This window comes from Zonotrichia leucophrys, chromosome 4 (assembly GCF_028769735.1).
Source record: "Zonotrichia leucophrys gambelii isolate GWCS_2022_RI chromosome 4, RI_Zleu_2.0, whole genome shotgun sequence".
Classification (NCBI taxonomy): domain Eukaryota; kingdom Metazoa; phylum Chordata; class Aves; order Passeriformes; family Passerellidae; genus Zonotrichia; species Zonotrichia leucophrys.
In genome coordinates this window covers 31,766,689-31,791,405 of record NC_088173.1, presented here as the reverse complement: position 1 = coordinate 31,791,405, position 24,717 = coordinate 31,766,689, and the positions used below count along the sequence as shown (strand labels likewise).

Below are 24,717 nucleotides of genomic sequence, written 5' to 3'. Positions count from 1 at the left end.
AGCAGTTTAGGCAAACCAGAAGACACAAACATAGCTGGTGAGCCCTTTTTCCTCAAGGATCCTCAATTGGGAGTGTTACATAAAATATATAAACAATCCCTTGAGGAATTAAAATAAATTAAAACAAACGCCTGTCTCTTTGCGGTCTTTTCTCCTCACACAGTCTTTAGCAAGCTTCCCATACAGCCTCTGTGCTTGGGCAGAACAGTGAAGAAGAATATGTCAGCTTTTGCAGAGCTAGAACATACTGGAGAAGTACATCTCCTCTTTTATTATTATTTTTATTTAATTGGTGTTCCAAGTACTGTCTTTTCATTATATGCACTGATTTAGTTTCTCCAAGCCAGTTTTTAAGGAAATACCTGGAGAAGGCTTACTTTTATGAAAACCAAGCAGTTTCCTGCATTGGCTGGCAGGAGAGTTTTGTTGGTATCGCAGCTGTAGCTCCAATGAGTGCAGACTCTGCCTCCCTCACCACTCTGGTGATTCAGCCTGTAATGGGCAGGAGCTTGGAAACAGGCACCTGCACCTGGGTACCAGAGCTGGCAAAGCAAAGTGCTCCTGGCACAATGCCCACTGCACTTCATTGTTTCCCCTGCAATCTTTAAACGTTTCAGCCCCTGTAAATTAGTCAGGTCAGCTTTCTCTGAGTTTAACAATTACTTCCACGCACTTCTTATGAGCCTTCCTCTTTCTAAGAAGCCAGAGAAAAACGTTTACCCTACAGAAACGTTGCCCAATGTCTTTATTGTGTCAGACTGTCCTTGGAAGGGAACAAACCTGGTGAACTGCAAGGCCTGAAGTCCGCAACAAAGGAAGGCTGGAGAGGAGCTCAGGAGGGAGGGAGGAAGGCAGGGAGAGAGAATGGTAAACACTACTGAGTGCACATATGCATCCAAGGTGAACTGCAAGACTGCCAGAGGTAACTAATTTATGTAATTTTGAGTGCATCAACTTTCACTGAAAAAATATTTTTTAGACTTAAGAAAATGAAATAATCCTTGATTTTAGTGTCAGGCTTTCACTGGCACACACAACTCCTTTGCTATGAGAATGTGGCCCATGGGAGTTCTTAGCATCCTTTTCAAAGCAACAGCTTCTGAAAATAATCAGATCACAGGGGTTTTTTCCCTCAGAAGGAGAATACAAAAAGGGGAGGAGGGAAGCTAATAAATAATATGAAGTTTCTTGCATTTAGTGCCAAACGTTATGAAAAAAGCACAGTCCTTTGTAAGTGATGCTTTCTCCTTGCCTGTCATCTGTGTTTAAACCGTATCTATCAGTCTCTGCAACCCTCAGTCCTTGAACTCCTTCTGCAAGCAATAAAGAGAAGCATCTACCATGTGCTGCATTACCAAACACCAAGATTCTTCTCTTTCTTTAGCCTTTCAAGAAATAGTGGGGGAGGGGGAATTGTCTTCTGACAATTGGAGAAAACATATGTTGAATTTGGGGTGATAGGTCTGCCATTTAGCACACCAATGTTGATCGATTATTGGTGGAGAGCTCCTTTCAAGCCAGCTCTTCACACAGGAGGAGGTCAGGTTTGAGTGGGTCAGGCACCCTAAAAAGCCCAGCAGACAATGGAAACCCCACTTTTTTATCTCTTGGCATATCAGTCATTCATAGATGGCAATTTTTCAGTTCTATTAGTAGAATATCATTGAGGAAAACTTCGTCAGCCTGGCACTAAAGCAATGGGACCACCGGTAGCAGTGACAAGCCAACAGCTTTGGGTGCCACCACAGTCACAACAGGAACAACTGATAATCCCTCTGAGCTGCCACATGGTTCTGGGAGGACAAGCTGGATGGAGAAGCTTGTTCTCCCACAGGTGATTCTGGGTCACTCTCTCTGTGAGGGAAAACCCTGCACTGGCCAGCTGGCTGCCTCTGGGCTGCTCCTCACCCTCGTTGCCCACACACTTATCATCCAGAAACAGAGGCCATCCTCGTGCTACTGAGAATGGAGCTTGGGAAAAGCTGTTATAAATACTTAAACCCTTTTCACATCTTCTCATTCCATTTTTACCAACCTCTCCAAACAGTTCACAGATCAGTGAGCACTGCCAAAGCTTTCCTGCTATTTTTTTCAGCAACTGCTGCTACTGACCTTTATTTTCTCATTTAGGAAAATACTGAGGTGCCTGTTGACAGCCTTACTTTTTAATTCTGGAACCAGTGTTTGCACTGGAAGAAACTCTTTGTGATGCTGAGTGAAAGCAGAGCTCTAAAGGCACTGGAAAATCAGAGCATACATTTGTTATTTAGAGACTGTGGTCAATCCAGCCTCTCCTGTCATGACAGTGTCCCCTTGCACTTGACATGGCAGGCTCTTATGCAGTCACATAGCTCAGAATATTTTAAAATAAGTGTGCATCCTAATTTAAATTCCAAGAACCAGCCTGTTTCCATTGAGAAAGCCTGCAGTTTTATGGTTCTATGAAGTAATTCTCCCTTTCTATTGCTGTAAGCATCTCAAATATTCATTCATAAGAAGATTAACAATAATCTCATATTAGTCAGACTAGATGCTTTTAGTCCTAGCTGAAAAGCTACATCCTTTCCAGTGCTTATACCTGCTGAGTTCAGGCCTTTTCACTCAAAGGCTACAAAGGCACAGCAATCTGCCTTTGTGGGTTCATTTCCAGCAAACTGATCCCAGAAATTATCACGTTACATTTCCAGCTCCCTAAGAAAAACCTGCCAATGTGCATGAATAATTTTAAAATCTAAGGACAATGCTTGAGTAATCTTTTTTCCTACCCATAATTCATCCAACACAGTCTGACCATGGTCCATGACTCATGCTCCAACAAACTACCACTGTATAATTGATGATTCCTCTAAGCAGCTGAAAAAGGTAATTGAATGAAGGAGCACAGCCTAATATTTAACATCTAAAAATTCACTACTTCATGCAGGAAAATTTATATACATATCTACATATATAAACTGTGTCTCTTGGTCTTTCTAAATTCAGAAATTTTTTTTGGTACTGAATGGGTAGTATTGCCTGCATGGGTAATTAAAGATATAATTGTTCCTTCTGGTTTTTTTTCCTCCAAGAACACTAGCACATGTTTTGCAACAGGTGTACTATATAAGTAAGAGAAAAATTTGTCATCACCTTTTCTTTTCCTACACAAAGAAGGCAAAAAAAATACTCAAAAGGAGTATTGAAACAAACTACTTCAAATTTGAAACCAAACCAAAACTTTTTAACTAAACCAAACTTAATTTCATGCATATTCTTCCCAGGTGGATTTTGAGTAAACAAAAAAAAAAAAAATCCATTGCTTTTGTATTTTTAAAGTTCTTTTTCCTACTCCCAGGCAGTTTGATTCTCATAAGAGGAAAGGGAAAAAACTCCCAGAATCAAGAGAGATTCTTTGTGTTTGTAAAGTTATAGTCTTGAGGAAAATGGAACTTTCACATGAACATTTTCATCTCTTCAAAAGGAATAATGTTTTGTTAAGGAAAAAAAAAGGCAGATAAGTGTTATAAAAGGTGCTTTAAGCATATCTCAGTCATATTTATGACTCTGAATTGTGTGCTATTTCAAGACTTCCTGCTCTGTTACATTATTCAGCTGCCAACTGTCCTGTATTTCATATCCTTTACAGACATTTAACACAAAGTACACTTCATTCTGGCATTGAATATTCCTTTTTTGCTTCATACTCACATATCATCTCTAGTTCTTCCCAATGCAAGGAACTACAATGTTTAAGAGAGGAGCTTTATGTAGCTACTAATTTATTTTGCTCATAACTGGATCCACTCAGTTTTGTTACACATTTCCCATGGGAAGTCGAGTCCCACAAGATATTATGTAAAAATCAGTAGATATTACATATAATGCTGCTCTTCAATTCTTTCATATTATTATTTTTTTAATTTGGTTTCCTTTCTTTCCTTCTATTCCTTTCAAGCATATTTCTACCATTTCCAGGTCTCTCCTTCATGGCATTTACAGTCCTCATGCCAACATTGCTTGACAAGACTGACATATGAACCCTGGGAGCTGCTGTCCACATCTACAGGTAGCCAGAGCCAAGAAGAATGCATTGGGAAAAAAAATAAATAAAGATATCTCTCTCAGCATCCTAGAGTGTTTTTTTGTTCCTCAGTCCTTTCCTTTTATGCCACCAGTCTGTAACCAAAATAAGAAAATATCCTTGTTACAGGAAATGCAGCAATGCTCTGATCAAAAGTTAAGTACAGAGAATCCGTCTTAGGTTTGACTAGACAAACACTGTTTTTCATATCAGACTTGCTTTTTTTATAGAATAAACACAGAGGGTCAAATCTGTCATTTTAATATGGAAAACCATTGTTCACAACACAGACACACAAACACTTATGGTATAAAACAAATGTTGTAGCTATATGCAGCTTTACTCTCAAAGCAAACACATCTCTCAAGAGATTATAGTCTCAAGTAGTGCACTGTTGTGATCTGAAATAAAACATCTATTATATATCCTGTACTATAGAAGCATGATAGCATTCACTTCAGAAGTAACTAATTGTAGAATAATAATAGTAACAATTTCCAAAGTGATGGCTGCCATTCAAAACTCTCCTGAAACAACTTAAACTGCTTGATTGAATTAACAAACAAACTGCTTGTTTCTTCCCTCTGCTTCCCTCTAGCAAAAATAAAAACCAGAAAAACATTTTTCTAACTGATGTCATTCTGATATAGCCATTTGAATTTTACCAGTTCCAGAGCCTATTTTAGAAAAAACTAAATGTTCCATCAAAGAAATACTATTTGTTGTGTTATGGCTTATGCTAAACTCTTCCCCTACTGGAACCTGAGCTAAACACTAATGCCACATTCTTACTGTGGTCTGGAAAGTACTATTTATTTATTTATGAGTAATATTTATTGTTCCTCCAGAAATTTAAAGTGGATAAAATCTTGTTTTGAATTATGTTTTTCATTGATTTCAAATATAATTCTTGAAACCTCAAAAAGTGTGAGCTGCCTTTCTGTACTTGGCTCAAAATATTAAAGGAAAATTCTTTTGTTAAGTCCTATATTACTGCCATGTTAGGGAAATGTAATGAAAATAAACCTTGAAAAGTGCAGGAGAGATAACTTGGAAAAAGCAAATGGACCAGGAGAAAGTTCATATATCATTCAATGAGAGTACAAACCTTGGGTCGGTGGCTACTGAGATAGCAAGCAACCACAGCATTTTCTGGAATCTACCAGGAAAATGCCTTTCACTATACCTAGTCCTAAATTCTGCAGGCAGAAAAAAAGCACAGGAGAGATGAAAACCAGCTACAAAGCCCACTGGGAATGAATCCATCTGCTTCTTCAAAATAAATGTGTTTCTATTTTCCAAATTATATCTTTAACACAGAGCTGGCTTCTGCCTCCTGTCAGCAAATGTTTTCTTTATTTTAAATTGAGAGGCAGTCAGTGTCAGAGAGAATGACATTTTACTGGAGCATCAAGTTTCTATAGCTCTAATTAAATTTAGATCCTCTCTGTTATTTTCAGTCATAGCTGGCCAGATAGCCCTAAGAGAAAACTCTTAGAATGCTAATGTGTTGGCCACCAAGTTCATCATGGCTTCATGAGCTCACACAGAAAAAACAAAGCTTCAATACATTGTAAAATTCTATATTAAATCAAATGTTTTCAAAAAGCTTATTTAGGTTAATTAATCTGGATTTAGATCCTGACTTTTAATCAATTGATTTTTAATTTACATCTATGTGCAATTATTTACTGACATGTGCAATATTAACAGATACAGCAGGTTGATTCATTCAGCCCAAGTATTCCTGGCAGCACTCACATTTAGAAATGTGATCCACTGTTGGTTTTCTCAGCTTTTACAGAGATGGGGTAACTGAGAGGTGTTTTAAAAGATTTTATTCTATTATCAGTCTTGATGAATGGTGAGACACAAGAGATGTAAATCTCAACATCATTCTATCAGAAGCTTATTTCCTGGTTACGATACTTTATAAATATTTTTCAGCTTATAAGCTTTTGTCACACAACGTTGCTATTACTTCTAACATCAATAACCTGTATTTTTTCTCCACATGGTTCTACTACAGTGTATCTTTCACAGTTCTAAATTCCCCAAAATACACGGTCGTTTTGCACAGTCATATTGTGAAACTTGTTACAACCTATTTCTAGTTCAATCTCTCTCTCAACAATGTCATCTCTATTCCACAGCCTTCCTAAGTCAGGACACTTTATCTCAGTGTTAACATACAGAGGTACAAGACTGTGTGAGCTTTCTGCCAGGTTTTGAGAATTCTTGACAAATCCATTTCCCACAATTCACCAAAGCCTCCTCAGCTGCCACCTGCTGTGAGTGACACCTGAGTCCATGAGATGCCCCCACCACTCTTGCTCCTCTCTGTGCCCCTTCAAGAGATTAATAGAAGTTTAAAAATTGACTTAAAACCTTGTGGTCTTTTCTTCACACACTTTTTAAAAATTATCTTTCATCTGGCTCTAGCAACAACAGGAATAGTCCACGGGTAAGGGAACAAAAGGTTGATGACCTAGGGTTATGTTTGTTTTGTGTGTAGATGTTCAGAGTTTTCCCAATTAAATGTTGGCTTTAATTATGCCATCCATCCTCAGTTGGCAGGCACTAGTAATTTATCAAGATATTTCAATAGATGATGGATTCTGCAGGATATCACAGTCACATGTTCAACAGGTGCAATTTGAAGACAATGATTTCAAAAATAATTTTATGCACATTTAATATTTAAAAACCCTTTGCTGAAAGTCTACCAAAAGGTCACATGGTTTAGAAGGAACAAAGGAAAACACCCCAGTCACAACAAGAGTTTGTGAGTAATTATACAGGTTATTCCCTAATGCAAACAGAACAAAAAGGTACTTCCTTAACTGTGTATTTGGACAGAGCAATCCCAAACAAAACAGAAATAATGCATTTTTTTACAGATTCTCACACTCCAAAATCCACCTTTCCATTATTCACATTCTGGTTGAAGTCTATAACAGCTCTGGAGATGGATTTCATTAATGTGATCTTCATTACTTCACTTCTCCCTTTAAGTCCTCCCTGCTCATTAGCTCTGAGAGCCAGGGCTTGTTAATGGCCCAGCGGTTGTATGGTAGATCAATAACTTAATAAGGGCAAAACTCTAAGTGCAGGGGGAGAGTAGAGAAAGGAGGAGAAAAACATGTCAAAATTTACATTTGTTCCTCCCCTGTAACAGATGTGAATCAAATTCCAGCAATGTGAACAGGGAGTTCTGGATCAGGTCCTAAAGCCTACACAAAAATCCAGTTGGATTAGATGATTATTTCAGTTCTAAATCCTGGTGTTCATTCTGATCCTGCTCAGCAGCTAGCAGCAATGCTGGTGGTTTCTAAGGCTGGATAAATATAAGCTCCCATAAAAATCTGGTTTAAGGCCATGATCAATTATGAAGTGTTATGTACTACAAGAGCCTTGTTTAGTACCAACTCTCCACACAGAATCCTTTCTTCTGATGAACTTGGATGAAAGGTCTTTTTTTTTATGATTTCAGTGGGAATTAGATGTGCAAATGATCTGACAGCCTGCATCACAGTGTCTGCTAAGCTGCATGATAATAATACTCAGATATGGTGATAATGGTCCACAACAGTGTACATTAGCATATTTTTCTGATCTGATAGGCATCCAACAAGCAGTTATCAGTCAGGAATATGCTGCAGGGTTAATCCTTAAATATCTTCCAGGTCAAGAATTTCTGTCTTTCCTACAATACAGAACACTTTGATTGCATGCAACCAGTCTCACAAAGATGAATGCAACTGTAGCACATTCATGGTATTTTTCACCTCCCTGGGTTAGACAACATTAGTGTGATTTGGGCACATTTGTTACATTTGTTGTCCTTTTCAGCCACAAAAATCAGAAGCCATATCAGAAGAAACCCCATGAGACTCTAGGTAAATACTTGGAACTCTCCTGCAGCAGCCAGCTTTAATGAGGTATTGCATCACCAGCCTGTGTATTTCAAAAGCGAAAAATCCAGCAGCTTTCTGAAAAACAACACCCTCATCCCATTCTCAGCAGTGCTGCAGCCTGACATGTATCATCTGGCTTTTAAGTTTTTCTGGAAGGATCCTGTTTGACCTACCCCACTGGAGGTAAATCATTATGTGATTTAATAGGCACAAGTGCTTGTTAAAAGCTCTGCCCGAGCAGCCAGTTTTACACCCACAGCAAACACATCCTGCGCTATTCTAAACACTCATTTTTCCACGTATTGCTTACTGTAAGTTCCCTGTTGTTTTGGACTTAATTACCTTTCTGTGAGCATCATGCTGTTTTAAAAAGAGAAAAAGACATTAGACTTGGATCACCCTCCTGGTGTGGGATTTTTCCCCATCATATGGTTTGCCACAGCTTTGCTGTATCCTGCACCCAGGGTGGTGGGTTTCTCATTGGCCCCTGAGCACAGAGGCTGCTCCTGTCAAAGGGAACTTTTTTCCCTTAATCCACATCATTCTACCCTCTTCAGCTTCCTCTTCTGAACTTCTCTCTGAACACTTACAGATTCACCTAAGGGCAGTAGCACTCACTCTGCTTAAGCGATTTTTTTTTCTTCCAACGGATCTAAATTTTCATGTGATTAGTAAAGTCAGCTTGATTCTAATCACGACAAATAACCTTCAAATAGTATTTTCTAAAATGTGCATTTACTGACTCTTTCAAGCCACGTATAACTAGAAATAGTCCTTCTTTCAATAGCATTTTTTATTACTCCTTTATTTCTCAGCAAATGTGCATTAATTAATAATTTTAAAATAAAATCAGGAATTTTCTGCTATAAAGAACTGCAAAGAGCTTTTGGGTGGGGTTCTTGTTTAGGAAATATGTTTTTAGCATTGATATTTTATTAATTCTCCTGGCTTGGTGGCAGTTGGATGCATGCCGATGATAAAAACGCATTCTGTTTTTAATAACCACATAATTTTGCTCTCTATTTTGAATTTATTATTCATTAATGAACCCAAGTATATAGAGTAAATAAAGCATTCCATAAAACAAGACAAAACCTAATTGCACAGAAAAAGAAGTGGTAATGTAAGACAATAAGAAGTCATTCAAATTAAACTAATTCTACCAATGATTTTAAGAATTAATACCCCAGGGCTGTTCTACGCTGTGTTTCCATTCAAAGAAATTACATGCCACAGAACAGAGTAAAATTGCAATGAATGAGCACCTCTGTGTTTTGGGACAAAGAAACTGACTTCATGCTTAGTTTTGAGGTGCCTTCAGAAATCTACTTGTTAAAATTCATATCCTCTGTATTCCCATTGAGAATGGTTAATCTCCCATATCAAGTTCAGGCATGCAAAAAAATAATACTCAGAAGAAAAACTTAATTTACTCTGCTTTATTCCTCTAACTTCAAATCAGTACTGAATATTTGCACATTATGTGGCTCAAACAATTTAAAAGTAGTATTGGGGTTTTTGTTGGACTGATAGGGAGTTTTCCAAGATCACATTCCACTGAGCACTTAACATCTCTCCTCCACAAAACGGGAATATTAAAAAATTTAAATAAATACTGAAATCTGGAATGAGCAAAGACTGTAAATTGGCAAGCTGGATTGTTATATGAAACAGAGAAGGTCATTTATCATCTCTCTGCCACAGATGACCCATCTGCACTGTGAGGACAGCAAACTACCTCAGCACAGCTCTGCAAGGCTTTCCATTTATAAACCATTCCAAGGTCCCTAAGTGTATATTGATAAGGAAAACTTCACTTCTAAGTATTCAAGAGGCCAGTCTCTAAATATATCAAGCAATAACAGAGCAATTGTGAATACCGCCATGTTTCTTAATAAAGAAAGAACACTTTCTTCAGTGTGACTGTTTATGATTTATCACTCATCTTTAGAAACTGCTTGTGTGTCCAGAAATTCAATTTAAGAAGAAATACTTTAAAAGGCATGGAGCAGCATGGGAGCTTTAAACTGACAAAACATCTATTTTCTTGGAAGTCATTAGAGTTAGATGTTTATCTGCCTTTCACATGTCTATCTGACAATTCCTTTTGTTATTTTCCATCAAGCATTGTTCAGTCACGATGTTTTTTAAAAACCTGGATTATAAGAGTGAGTGGGGAATTGAAGAATGGGGTCTGTCCTGTTGGCTCAGGAGCAAAGTGCCATGGGCTGGCTGGCACAGTCCAGCATTGAGGAAAGCAGTGATTGGAGTAAAAGGGAGTAAGATCAGCCTGTGCAGGACTCCTCTGTAGCTGAGTTGCTCTTGGGAACGGAGGTCATTAAAAAAGTTGGAGAATTCTCAGTAATGACACAGATGGCAAAACAAATTTAATGTTTTTCCAAAATTTCGTGCAGAATTAAGGAGTTATTATTGCTTGCCTTAAGTCACCTTTTGCCCTTTAAATCTGATCCTTTGCTCAAGTTAAGCACATTTAAATTGCCACCTTCCAAAATTGCCCCTCAAAAGCACTCTAATAACTCTCAGGATAACCTCTGAGGGTGCACACCACAGTAGAGATTGTACAATTCACCAGTGGCCTACAGGCACACAAACAGAAGAATCCAGGGGAGACGAATTAAAACAAGAATTAGGTTTGCATTCTCTTCTCTCATCTTGCTGTTACCAAATGAAAACTTGAAGAAAAGGATTTCATCCTGATCTACTACAAATACCTTTATTCGTCCAGAGAGGTCATCTGAAAGCTCTTTAACGCCAGAATTGTATTTTCCAAAATTGCTTTACAAGCAAAACTCCTAAATAGCAGTTGTTTGTGGGTTTTGTTTACTACATTTTTCTTAGTGTAAAAAAGTCCCAAATGAAAACATCCAAACAAGCAAAAGCAAACAAGTAACTAAAACTCAAACCAAGTACTCCACTAAATACATATAATTTCCTTAACTGGAGAGACAAAGGCGATGGAAGTAGATAATGAAATAAGAAGGAAAAGAAAAATAAGAAAGATGAGTTAACTTTCAGAAACCAAGCTGATTAAAACCCTGGACAAAACGCTGTATTTAGAATTTGCTATGTTTGCCCTTATTCAGGGGCAGCAGAGTTAGGCCTGCACTTCAAGAAGCTTCAGAAGATCGTTTTGTTTAATAAGCTCAAAGATTCAAGAAAAACATTTGCTGGGAAAAATACCAGAGGAGCTTGGCTTTCAAAGTGATTCAAACACAGCTTTTTACTACAAAGTGTCTTTTCAATTAGGATGCTAGGAATCAGAGGAGGATAAGATGTAAGGTAATGAGGGCAGGCATGACACGGCAGCCTAAGGGCTCCGTGGGATTTTCCTTCAAGATTGGATTGAGCCCCTTGGAGAAACCTGCAGTGAATCTGAGAGCTTCCTTCTCTTTCCCCATGCCTCAGCTTTCAGGTCTTGCATGCTCTGTCGTATCTTTGCATTTTTTGTGCACACACCAGCACAATTATAAAGCTTTTGTTTCCAGGAGTTTCACACTTTATTATTTAACAAAATAAAATAACTTTAATAACATGAAGCCAGGCCTGTTTTCCAGTCACTAGGAGATTAAATGAGGAAGGGAGAGATCATCTGAAAGTCTATGTGTTGGAAACATCAAGTAACGACCTTTATTACTAATGACCTAGGCCCTCCAGCAATGAACCTAGACAACACTGATTAAGAGAGAAGCCTGCTGCTTTTTACAAGCATATAAAATAAAAGGAGCCTTTGTGCTAATAGAAAGGAGTATGACACAGAAGGAAATGTAAAAAATGAATGAGCTATAAAAAGAAGGTATTTTTCCTCCTTTGTGGAAGACAATAAGAAATTAATCTAGAGATATAAAAGCTTGAATCATAGTTTCATACACCATTGCAGAAGCAGATCTTTACAAGCTAATGTTACCTAAATCATTTGATGCAGAGTTGCAGAGAACAGACAGTAACTTTTTTGCAGGTGTGGTACACAATAGCAACTTATTCTTAAAAACAATATCAACTGCCTCCACTAGAGTAAATAACATCCTAAGGGCATTTCTGTATCATATAACCACTAATTTTTTAAAAAAGCAAAAAATAATGGAAATTGTGTATATTTGTACTTACAGTGTAGCCAAACCTTCCAAAATGTCTGTCTTGATCCTTTTTTCTTTTTGTGAATACCAAGTCCTTAGACAGGAAGAAAGCTGTGAATAGTGACAGGACATGACTGGTTGTTGCAAGACAACTGTTCTGGGAATATATCTTCAATGGAAAATGCTCCTATCTAAACTATGCCATTCCCAGCTCCACACTACAGCAGCATTAATAACACATAAATCTTTTTACTATTAAACAGTTACAGCACAATGTCATCGTTAAGAGACTGAGCATTCATGTACACCTTTATGACAGGGACTAGTTGCAGCAAGGGAAGTTGGAAGAAAATGTTACTCAAAAAAAACCCCAAAAAACCTGTGGAAAAAGAGGAGAGAAGAAAATAAAACTGCAAACAACAGGGAAACTCCAGAAAGAAAAAGTGAGTAACAAGTGACAGCTAACATCAGAAGTCAAGAGTACTTAGTTGTCCAAAAGAATTTGGATTTACCAGCTAATAAGGAAGAACACCAACACCCCAGCAGCATCACCTGGCTACTTCTAATGCTATGGCTATAAAACTTGGTAGAGGCCAGGTGATGGTAAATTATGAAAACCTTCTTCCTCATTTTATTTACAATGAAATCAAAATATTTGGTGTTCTTGTTAGGCAAAGAGGGGAGCCCCACTCTTACCATAAAGCAAGCCTGCAACTTCAGCTTAAATTATTGCAAACCAGCTTGGTTCTACAGCTACTCTGACAGCTTTCATGAATAACTATTTTTTCACTCTAAAACTGTCACTCATGAAAACTGAATGAGTTCATGAGTGTGGGATGACTTGCATTATATACTATGCTTGGCTTAAAACATTATTTTTTTTTCAACACAAATTTTTACTTGGAGACTTAAGCTATCTATAGTCTATAAAAAGTTGATAACTCAAAAATTCACTACAATTTCAAAATAATAATTTTAAGATACATCTTTGCAGAATACTTTATGCAGACTGCTACTCCAGAACTTTCAGACTTGCTAGCTTTCCTATCCATTATGCCAGAGCCTTCAGAATAGCATGTAGAGCAGCCAAGTGTCAGCCTGAGTGCAGAGCTCTGATAAAAGGGGCCAAGAAATCTCAAGGCACTCACAGCTGCAGTGGCAGAAAACACAAAATGCCAAAGGGAGAAATGAATTCAAGTACAAAGTCGCTGCAAGTTTGAACTCTCAAGAGAGAATATAAAGTAATCAGAGCAGAGCAAGTTGCCTGCTGGAATGCTCAACCTTTCCTTGTCAGACTGCTATTCTGAACAAGCACCACCCAGGTTAGAAACAGTGTTATCACTCAGCTCTTACTGCCACCCCAAGCACAGCTGTGCCTCTGAATTTCCTGTGTGGGATCATCTTTTTCCAAATACACTGATGCTACTTGACAGATGGGCAGCGTATCTGCCTTCTGGCCAAGGTAAAACAGACCCTGCAAGTTTTGTTTCCATTAGAGAGTCAATCCAGTCTCTCACACAGCTGTAAATATCTTACTCCTGTCAAGGACCTCTTGATGATGTAGAAACCTGAGTTCAGGAGACCCAACCCAATGGTGACTCAAACTCAGGCTCTGCAGGACAGGGCTTGGGGTACTCATTCCCTCAGCTGATACCCTACTCATCTTCAAAAGTATTCACAGTGGGAGTCCAGTGGCTTCTACTGAATATCTAGGGCAGACAACTTCTCCAAAATGCAGTTTCTTGAAAAAATTAAAACAAAAAAGAAGCTTAAGAAGCACCCAACTAACCAGATCACTGTAGCATGAGAAGGTGTCGCAGCACACATCACAGTTGAGACGGCCACAACACAGGGGATCACCATACAATTCCAGAAAGCTTCAGCCCATACAGAGTAACACCAGACCACTGCAGCAGGTTTCAGGCGTCAGCCCTTCTTGTTCTTCAGCCCAACCTTTTATACCCTCATTGTCCATGCACTGCATCTGTGTGCCCTCTGTTCCCTTTGGGATGGGTCAGTGCCCCTGGGCACTCCATGGCTCATTGCTGTCAGTGCTGCTCACAGCTGTGCCCATGGGGATGAGGCTGGACCCAGCCCCACCCCAATCACCACAATCTGTGTGTACCTACAAGAAGGGATACTCCAAACTGACTGGACAACTTCCTGCCAACCTAATTTTTGTGGCCAGGCTGGTTTGTTTTTTCATCTGGGATAAGTCTAACAAATTGGAAAATAAACCAAAAAAATTAGACATCTTAAACATTTTGTTTCCAAGGAAAACAATTATTTGAACTGACAGCCAATTGAAATCAATGCTATTTGCTGATAATCACTAGTACTTACGGTTGTAAAAGTAATTACACAGTAATTTTAAAGGACTGTTTTTCAAACTATTAAGACAGATTGATGTACATGAACCACATATTTGACTGTAAAAGCCTTTCTTTTAAGCAATGGCATGCAACTCTGCATCAAAAAGAAGAAATTCCTGGAGCAATAAAATATTACAACAATTTAAATAAGTTTTCTACTCAGCTTTTAGCTGCGCCCACAAAATGCTGGGACAGCACAGATTTTCTTTATTTTGCAGCTGCAAGTTCAATGTATGCCTGAGTTGTGTTAATATCTATCTCTCTGAAAGCATTAGCACTGGGAACACGTCTATTTTTTGCACACATTAAGAAACTAGAAGTATGCATGGCTGGTTACACAGATGTATTCGTAACTGAAAAATGGAGAAAAACATAAACATATGGCAGGAATCAAAGAGATGAAGCTCCTAAAAATCTGGGCTTCCTTCTTAGATGGTTTTACTGCACTAAAAAAGTATTCTTGGACTTCTAACAGAAATGCAAGAGTTACAGTACAGGGCAGCACATTGGTTGGACTAATAACATCAGGTTAGGAACACCTAATCTAATAGAATTAGATTAGGAATTTCTCACAAACCAGCCCCAAAAACACAGGATGGGATTCAGTCTCCCCACACTTCGTGCCATTTCACAGGTGTGTCTCTTTCAAGACATTCTGCTCATAAAAAAAAAAAAAAAAAAAAAAAAAAAAAAAAAAAAAAAGAAAAGACAATTCCTTTTTTTTTGACAAAGAATTTAAAAAGCATTACTGGAAAAGTAGTATCATCTAGAACTTACTTCTGTTGTTGTATCCTAATGAATATTTCTAACAAAACCAAAAGGGCCCTGTTGATGTTCTCTGAGATAAATCATTAGATCTCTGCCCACTCCTCCTTAAAAGTTCCCCAATTTTTTCCTAAGCTTACTGACTGCAGCAGTGTTATTGTGTGCAAATCCCTTTAAATCATCTGAAACTTGCTGGCGTGCACTGTATGTGACTTAGGAAGAACTACCATATATTCTTCTGTAGATGGGTGCATTCTACTGTAAGGGTATTACTGACTAGCAGCCTAACTAGAAAACATCTGCTAAGTTTAATTAAAAGTAATTTTAGCCTAGTTTTTACTACAGGTAGGAGGGAAGCATGCTGCACAAAAACTGTTGCTTTACAACTGTCGCAGCTAAACAGTGGCAACACTACTCAAATTATAGGTTATAACCAAAATACTCTAACACAGCACCAGGACCCCTGTAAGATAGGTCACAGGCACATAGAAATTATGGTGCTTGTCCCAAGAGGTTAACAACCCAGCTGTTAGAAATTCAGCCCACACAGAGTAAGACAGCATGGGGAAACAGCTCATAGCAATGGGGAGCACAGCACAACGCCTACTGAGCCTCAGTTTAACTAAATTGCAATTCCCATTCAGCCAGCAAAGCTCTTCAAATGCTACTGCTAGAAAAAATTAAATCCTGTCCTAGGGAAAGCCTTCACATGGAATGTTTTCTTGATTCTCAGCATTGCATTATCTAAGCAGATTATTCATTTTGCTTTGTTTCTTGGAAACAGTGGCAATTTTGCACAGCTTATCATAGCTGCATGTATATCAGTATATAAGTATGTGGTAAGAAGGAAAAGTCCTTTTATAATTGAGAAAGCCATTTTCTCTTTGTTGTCTTTGTTACATTTCATAATCACTAAGAAGCCCCCAAATCAGTGGTATGCAGCTGATATAGATGCTGGCAGGATATTTTGTCCCTCAATCAAATGAAAGGGTCATGTTTCCTCTTTATAAAAACACAATGTTCACTGTAAAACAATAATAAAGGGTTCAGCAATGGTTAGATAAGCAATCATAATTTTATTCCTTTTATAATAATCCCAGTAATCTCTTACTGACACCTAACATTTTCCCCTGCCTATTGCCTTTTTAAAACAGTTTGGAAAATGCACTAAAATTGAGGTCAATAACTCACAAACTGAGCTTCTGCAAACCTGCTCAAAGCACAGGCATTTGGTCACATGTTGGCTTCCCAGCTGCATTGCCAGTTTTCCAGGAAGGCTTCAAACTTCCTCAGCTGGTAACACAATATTTCACAACCCTTTCCCATCTGCATCTAGGCACCTGTATGGCTTTGGGAAGGAAGAGCTTTTTTCATTGTGGGGTCAGTGATGATAACCACGGCAAATCTTCTGCCTGTGCTGGAGCAACAGGAAGGAAACCCTGGCAGTTTCATAATTAGTGTGAAAGCACTAACAGGCTTCCAAGAGAGAAGTCCAGGAGAAGGCTGGCAGCATTAAGAAAAGGTCATTTTGCAGTAGAAAAAGCTTCCTAGTTGAAAAATTCCCTGTTCCTGCACACCAAAACCCTATGCAAGGTGGGCAGTCTTCAAATCACACTAATCAAACCTGCTGTTTCTCTCCTGAGTACAGATTAGCAAGACTCTGCTCTGACATATTATTCATTTATTTGGGAGCTGTAACCATACCTAGGAAACAAGAACTACTCGGGTTTTTTTCTATATTTACTGTGTGCTGTATACAACACTGCATAAATCCTACAAGGAAAACAGTAAAATAATTCATAAAATTATTTTCTCTCTCAGCAAAACCACATTTACCAAAAAGAATACATAGAAAGAAGCAAAAAGTGAAAGTCCTGTAAGAATCAGAGCACACAGGTAACGAATGGGTTGTCCATTCCTGCAGTGCAAACGATTCCAGGTTCAGACCTGCTGAAATTTAAATAAATACCACAATCCTTTCAGTCAAGATCTTCAAGGATGCAAATAATTTTTATTTAAAATTATGGTTTTACATGTCAGAACAGATCAATTTAGAACAAACTCTTTCTCCTGCTAATAGAAATTCCTATCACTTTCACTAATTCAGAGGCTACACCTTAGGTTACACCCCTCCTTACTGATATGGGAACTTGGCCCTCTGCCCTGCCTCGGTCATATCAGATTCTCAGTCAAGTCAACAAGTGCAGATTGAAGCAAAAGTATTATCTCTTGGGCAGAATATTCAAAACTATTTGGGTTCACTTTTTTAGTTGAAAACTTTCTGGTCTCTCTCTTATATCCCCCTCAAACATCTCACCAGACATTAACTTCCTGCAGACAATTTACCACTCGTCAGAGCTGTGTAACTGGATGGGAATTGTGAGGAAAAGCAGCATGTGCTGTTGTATTATTAACACCTCATACTCAAATCCCAGTGGAAACCACGAGTATAACATCAACTATGAGAAGTTTGAGTCTGTTTTCAGCGGAGATTCAGGGACAGCCTGTCCTTAGGACTTCCAAATTTCTTTCAAGTGCTTCACACATTGTTATCCAAATGTCTTGTTTGAACTGCTTGTTAATTTTCCTCTGAAACATTTATATTTTCATGAGACTGATAAGCCAAATGCTATCAGTAAGTCTGCTTTGCTTTTTTATTTTGTTCATTATAAAAATGAAAGGCAACATTTCATTTTTTTTTAGAATTTTTTCACTTCTCATGCAAAGTAGTAGGCTTTCCATTACCAAAAATGCAAATATAACTTGACTTTCTCTTTTCTGATGCTCTGCCACAAGTATCTCAGAAAAATAAACAATGTCATTACTTTCTAGTACAGTTCACTTCTTGTTCTTCAGAAAGAGCTGATCTATTTCTACAGTCAATTTTGAGTAACTGGCAGAGAGAGATGTTTCATCAGCCCACTTTTGATATCAAAATTTTCAGGGAGAACAGACCTGACACAACTATAGCCTCAGTACAATTTTAATAATAATATTGCCTCACAGACTTCATTTGTATTAAACAGAAATGCTGCTACAGAGACTGCTTCCATTTCTATTTTGTCAAACAAATGAGGAAACAATGAATATTCATGTTTCCTTCAGCTAATGAACAATCCAAAATGGACCACATCTCTGTGCCAGGCTGAAACACAGGGAATCGCTGTGTGGTTGAAGTGTAATAAGGAACTGGGATGAGAGAAGCATTTATTTCATACTCTGGATTTAAGAGCATCTATATCATAGTACAGCCCATTAATAACAACATTACTGGTTTAGATTCAGATTTTGCGGATTCCATGTCAGAGATATTATGTTCATATCATTCTCACCTCCAAGCACCAAATAATATTTTACAGAGATGCAACAACACAGCCCCAAACTTGCAAATGAGAAGTGGCTAGGAGTTTTAAAATGTTTCAAATTATTTAAAGAAAGAGGTAGAATAATTACATCTTAGAGGGATGAGTAAGAAAAGCTGAAAATTAGCAAAAATTTAATGCAGCTAAAAACAATTGAGCAACTTCCTGTTAAGAGACTTTCAAGTGAGAGAAACCGCAAAACTCCTTTAAAAATGACCACACAATGATGCACACAGAACTTCATGCCTTCACGCTGGAAGATGTCTTGGCAGCACAAACTAAAGCTCAAAGCTGGCTAACATTTATAATGAACATTGAACTTGGAGATGCTAAAAAGCCATGGCCAAGGTGTTCTCAGGTACATGGAAAAAGGATGCTGAATAATCTCCACGCTTCAGAAGTGAAGAAAAGCTGATTACAGGAGTCTATTGCCTCCATAGACGTTCTTCCCTGAGTTCTCCACACCTTTGTTTTTTCCCATTGCCTTACTTGCAAATAATTTTTCTTCGGCCTACAGCTCTTTGATGGGTTAATTTTGTAACATCTTGGCTATGAAAAAATTGCAGATAATTTCCTAGTCTTCATCATCACCTTCAAATGTTTCCTTTTGTCTCCTCACTATATACATCTTCTCCCAGCACAAGGATCTGAGATGGGGCTGATGCAGTATTTTTAATCTCTCAAAGATGTTCTGCCTTTTTTTTTCTCTCTTTACTGCAGAACTAATATCTAAACTGATTGTACCCTATAAGGGTCTTAACCCAGTGAGGTGCAAACAAGGGAAACAGACTGAAGCATTCTAACTCCCTATTAATACTTCTGCACTCTCTCTTATCTTTCAACAAGTAGAATTTTGGCATCACAAGTGCTTAAACTGCCCTGTTGGATACTTGTGTAATATATAGTCAAAGCCAGCAACGTGCAACAAGGTTGAATTATCTTAAATAGGAAAAAAAACCCCACAATTCTACCTTGTACCCTGCAATCTGAAACAAAAATATCAATGAAAATGTGGAGCTAGGAAATTAGAATTTACATTTTGAACATGTGTATAGCACTTCTGTCTGTAAATCCCCAAAACACTAAGACAGGAGACTCAATCCTTCACTTGGAAAAAACAAGAGAAAAAAATATTCTAGAGCTCAATGACCAAGGATATCACTTTATTCTACTATAGCTTTATTCTATTCTACACCTGCCATATTAGAGCATGCTTCAAATAAACAGGCAGCCATAAAAGAGCATTGTTTTTCTATGAAAGCATCTTAGTATTAGCAATAAATACAGTACACACACACTTTAAATGCAGAAATACTGCCAATGTGTAAAGAAATTGTCTCTATTATAAACACAGCCACCTGTTTACTGTGTCTAGTTCTAAACCATGAGTCAGAAAAGAGGAATTAATTGGTAAAAACTTTGAGATGTCAAATATTTGGCTTGCATTTAGCCAGTGCTACCCAAGCTGGAGGGAATCCTTCCTCTCCTCCTATTGCACTGGAAATAGGTGCCACAGAAGTCACACACCTTTACACTCTTGGCACAGTGGGTCATTATAACATTTCTGGTACAAGAAAATAGCCCACAAGATGCAGTAACTTGTTGGGAACAAGACATTTTTTTTAGAATCACAGAATGGTTTGTATTGGAAGAGATCTTACACATAATCTGGTTCCAACTCCCCCTGCCATGGGCAGGGACATCTTTCACAACACCACACTCCTTATTTAGCCCGGCCTTGAACACTTCCAGGCATGGGGCATCCACAGAACAATCTGTTCTAGTGTCTCAGCACCCTCACGAAACCAAAAAAAGGAAAAAGAAAAGGAAATGGAGGTTCAGCACTAAGATACTCCAGAGCTCTCAGCTCTGGAGCAGGCTTCACTGTCACCTTACAGGCCCTGATTCAGAAAAGGCCCATTCATGAGCCTTATTCTACCTGCCAGGATTAGATTTGCTGATTTCTCTAGGACAAGTCACAGCATAGGAAATTAAATACTCATAATTACATTTCATAATAAAATAAATAATTTAAAAATAATTCATAATTGTAAATACAGGTTTCATAGCTATCAGAAACACTGGATGATTCATAATAATTACCTTGCAGTGTCCCATTAAAGACATATTTGTAATAGACAGATGCAAATAGGCATATCTGCCTGCAGAGTGACAGATAGTTATGTTGATATAAGTCCCATCTTTTCCCTTATATTAGGTCATTTTCAAACCATTAGAGAACCAGTCTTGGCTGTAAAACTGTTTTCCAGCACTAAGATTCAAAAGCCATACAGATCTGAAACACAAAAATATTAGTTCTTAAAATTTTCTCAAAACCCAACTGAAATAAACACATATTTTTGTCATTGCCATAATTTAATGTTTCCTTCTAGTCCTGCTTGTCTTGTACAACTGCACTGCACTGATGCCAAATTAAACTACTTCCAAAATTTCTCATCTTTGAGAAATGTGACTCCAATCACTTGCTTAACAAGTCAGGATGGTCCCGCAAGAGAGGGGACATTGAAGCAATAGCAACTTTTGCAGGCTGCAGTTACTCAAAATACATGCAAAGATATATGCTGTATCTGACAGGCAATGAGCAATTACCATAGGCACTAATTAGCACTCCATTTACTTTGTTTTCCAAATAAAGCAAGAGAGCTTTATACACATCACACTTTCTTGTCCTCCCTTTTCCTCTCTGACCAATCCCAGATCACTCTGTGTGTAGCTATGGACAGAGAATCAAACTCAGGCTAAAGTTGGTGCTTTTCCTGCTGCCTATTTGGGAGGTTTTTAATTACATCTTACCAAGACTAGCAAGTTTGTTACTCCCATTGTAGGAAAGAGAAAGATGCGAAGGGAAAAGAGAAAAGCAAGAAGGGAAAAAAAGTGAAAAAAGGGGGAAAAGGGGAAAAATGGAAAAAGGTGGGGACAAAGGGGAAAATACACTGTAGGCTAGTGACTTCCTGGCCTCTCTGCCACCAAATATTTGTCACACCAAATTGTCACACTGGGCAATGGTATTTGAACTGAGCACAGAGAGATTTGGACTGGTTAGAAAGGAAACATTTTCTTTGTAAGCACGCTCATGTACGGGTGCCCAGACAGGCTGTGCCATGCTTGCAGGTTTTCAGGAAAATAAATCTGTGATCAACCTGGACTGAGTCCACAGCTGACCCTGAGGTTACACTGGAGATCTTCTGAGGCCCTTTCCAATCTGTTATGCTCTAAGCCCTGTGCTCAGAGGACAGTCATGGAAGTCTACTGGGTGAAGATGAAGATTAAAGAATCTTTGAGACAGTTATCTTACATTTTCCAACACTGGAAAAGCTGTTTTGCTCTGTACAAATCTTCTTTTTCTGCCGGTGGTTGCTACTGGGGATATTTTTTGCACATTTTTATGAGTGAATTACTGTTAGTTTGTGAGGCAGCAGTGCTGAGCACTCATACTTCAGGAACAATACTTACTCTGCATAAGCAGTGATGATGGACTAAAAACCAAAATAACCAAAAAACCCCCAAAAAATTACTCAAAAAGGATCCATAGAAAAACTAAAAGATAGTTCTTCACTCTGTTTAAGATTATTAGCATGCTCCAGAGAGAAAAGGAGAAAAGAATAGTGTGCTATCTCCTTAAAATCTCTGAATAACATCTTTATTTTTCCTGTTTCTTTTCTTAATGTATTCAACAGTCATATTTTCTACCTACTCTTAAAAAGCATTCTGTATGAAATAACAGATAATAAAGATATTTTCAAATAATAGAAGTTTCTTTTTGTGGTAATTCTGAGAAATACAATGAAATGTGCCATTAAGGGAAAACTACCAAAGACTAGAGATGCAATTAAATTTCCTCTCTTTGCTGAAACTTGTAGAACACTAAAAAGAAAGAATTTTCATGTTTACTCTTACCTTTAAAAATAAAATATTGTTCTCACCTCAAATATTCTCCCTTAAAACTCCAGTATAAGAGTTGCCATGCATACCACTTCTTCTATTCCTAGCATTGCATGATCAATTCAGAGATGCAGGAACACAATATCTCAGCTTGATACAGCGGAGCCAAAATCCCCAGCGAGGGAATTCTCCTCAAATAATCTCCATCTCTCTATAAACATGTGCCTGCAAGAGGAGAGGGCAGGAGGCTCATTTCCTTCCATTCACCATGTGTCTGCCTTGTCCCTAAACTAAGCTGTTTAGACCAAAGAATTTCTCACTATTCAGTAACACGAGGCACAGCACACTAGGACTTGAATCTTATTTGGGACATATACCTGCCACATCTAGAGAAAAAAAAAATTTAAAAATAAAAATTACCAGCTATAGAGGAAAATATAGGCAGGTTAAACAGAAGCATTCTCACTGTAGAGATGATTTTGCAATGGTAAACAAAGAAATTCTTATCAAACCATGGGCCATTTTCCCCTTGTTTTGCTAGACTGCATAAAAGAGGATTTCCTACACTTTGTCATTTTTAGATGCTCTGCTCAGACTCTCACAGAAGAAATGACCAAATTTGATGAGGCCTCCAAGTACTGTAAACAAACTTTGTTTCAGTGAAACTTTATGAACCACATAAGAGACAGGTAGTACAATGACAAAGATTATGATGGCTTTAGATGCTACATCCCGAGGCCTCTTATTACAACACATGGGAAAAGGGGTGGGAAAAAAGGAGAAATACCTGAGAATAGGATTCAGGTATTTGGTGAATCATTTTAAACCAACACTAGAAAGTGCTACGGAGAGGAATGATGCCTCATGCAGATTTTAGGTTGACTTCCATGAGAAATTCCCAGCTATGTGCCTCCTTGTGACCAGATCTGGGCCCCTCAGTTTGGGAAGGACATTGAGATGCTTGAGCGTGTCCAGAGGAGGCAATGAAGCTGATGAGGGGCTTGGAGCATAAACCCTGTGAGGAATGACTGAGGGAGCTGGGGGTGTTTAGCCAGGAGAGGAGGAGACTCAGAGGTGACCTTATCACTTCCTACAACTCCCTGAGAGGTGGTTGTAGTCAGGTGGGGTTGGTCTCATTCTCCAGGCAGCAGCTGAGAGAACCAGAGGACACAGTCTTAAGCTGTGCCAAGGGAAATATAGGGTGGATATTAGGAAAATGTTTTTCACACAAAGAGTGATAAAGTACTGGGTCTGCCCCAGGAGGTGGTGGAGTCACCATCCCTGGATGTGTTTAAAAAAGACTGGATGTGGCACTCGGTGCCATGGTTTAGTCGAGGTGTTGGGGCATGGGCTGAGCTCCATAATCTTGAAGGTCTCTTCCAACCTACAGATTCTGTGAATAGTTGCAGAGTTCAGCCCTTTGCACCGAAACTGATTTCCTGAAGAAAAAAAAAAGTGTCAGCCACTCTTTCTACACATCCTTGTAAGGAAAATTTCCACACTCATTGGAAAGGAGAGATCCTGTTTTCTTCCAGACAAGTGCTCTTAACCACAGCAATATGGGGTGATTCCTCTCTTTCCCTCTGGCCTAATTGTTATAAAGAGAACTGCCCTCTACCAAGGCCTTTCCCTCCAGGTTGTTGAGCAGGTGATGAGGGCAGAGAAGCCAGGCACAGCTCCACTGGATGTGCAGATTTATCAGCTCCTGCCGGCACTGTGTGAGCGTGGCTGAGCTGCTGGCAGGCAGTGACCCAAGGCAGTCAGAGCTCTGGACTTCACTCGAGGCACAACAGAGGCAGCTCAAGTACATCTGCATTGCCCCACAGGAAACAGATCATCATCATCATCATACACAGGATGAAGCAGAGAAATTCTACATAGAGCAAGGCCAGATCTGGGCTGTTTGCCCTTCAGATGAGGCTAAAAATTCTTGCTGGACCTGTGCCATGCATTGCAGAGTCAGCTTGGCAGAATGAAGCGCCAGTACACTCAGGGGTGCCTAAACTACTTGATTCTCTAGGTTATTTTTGCCCTCTATTTTTCCAAATATTAACAATATTTGCCTTTGTGAGATCTCATACACAGTGAACAAGCTTCTCCAGAAGAAATAAAGAAAGAATTTTTAGGAAAGGGTTTCTCTTTTAGGAGCTAGGATTTTCCTATGATTGGGAAAGCTTGCTTCAAACCACCTCTTGAAGATGGGTGACCAACACTTTTACAGTCAGTGCTTCCCATCCTAAATGA

The 24,717-nt window shown here is 38.6% G+C and overlaps 1 long non-coding RNA gene across 1 annotated transcript in view; it reads right to left on the bottom strand.

Annotated features, from left to right (window-relative positions):
• Window positions 1–3,973: 3,973 nt before the first annotated feature.
• The window catches only part of LOC135447404 (uncharacterized), a 41,676-nt gene continuing 20,932 nt past the window's right edge, over window positions 3,974–24,717 (bottom strand). Inside the window, exons 2-3 of the long non-coding RNA XR_010440101.1 lie at window positions 12,103–12,182; window positions 3,974–4,155 (exon numbers count right to left, since the gene is read on the bottom strand). This is a non-coding gene — a long non-coding RNA (uncharacterized LOC135447404). The remainder of the gene's footprint in view (window positions 4,156–12,102; window positions 12,183–24,717) is intronic.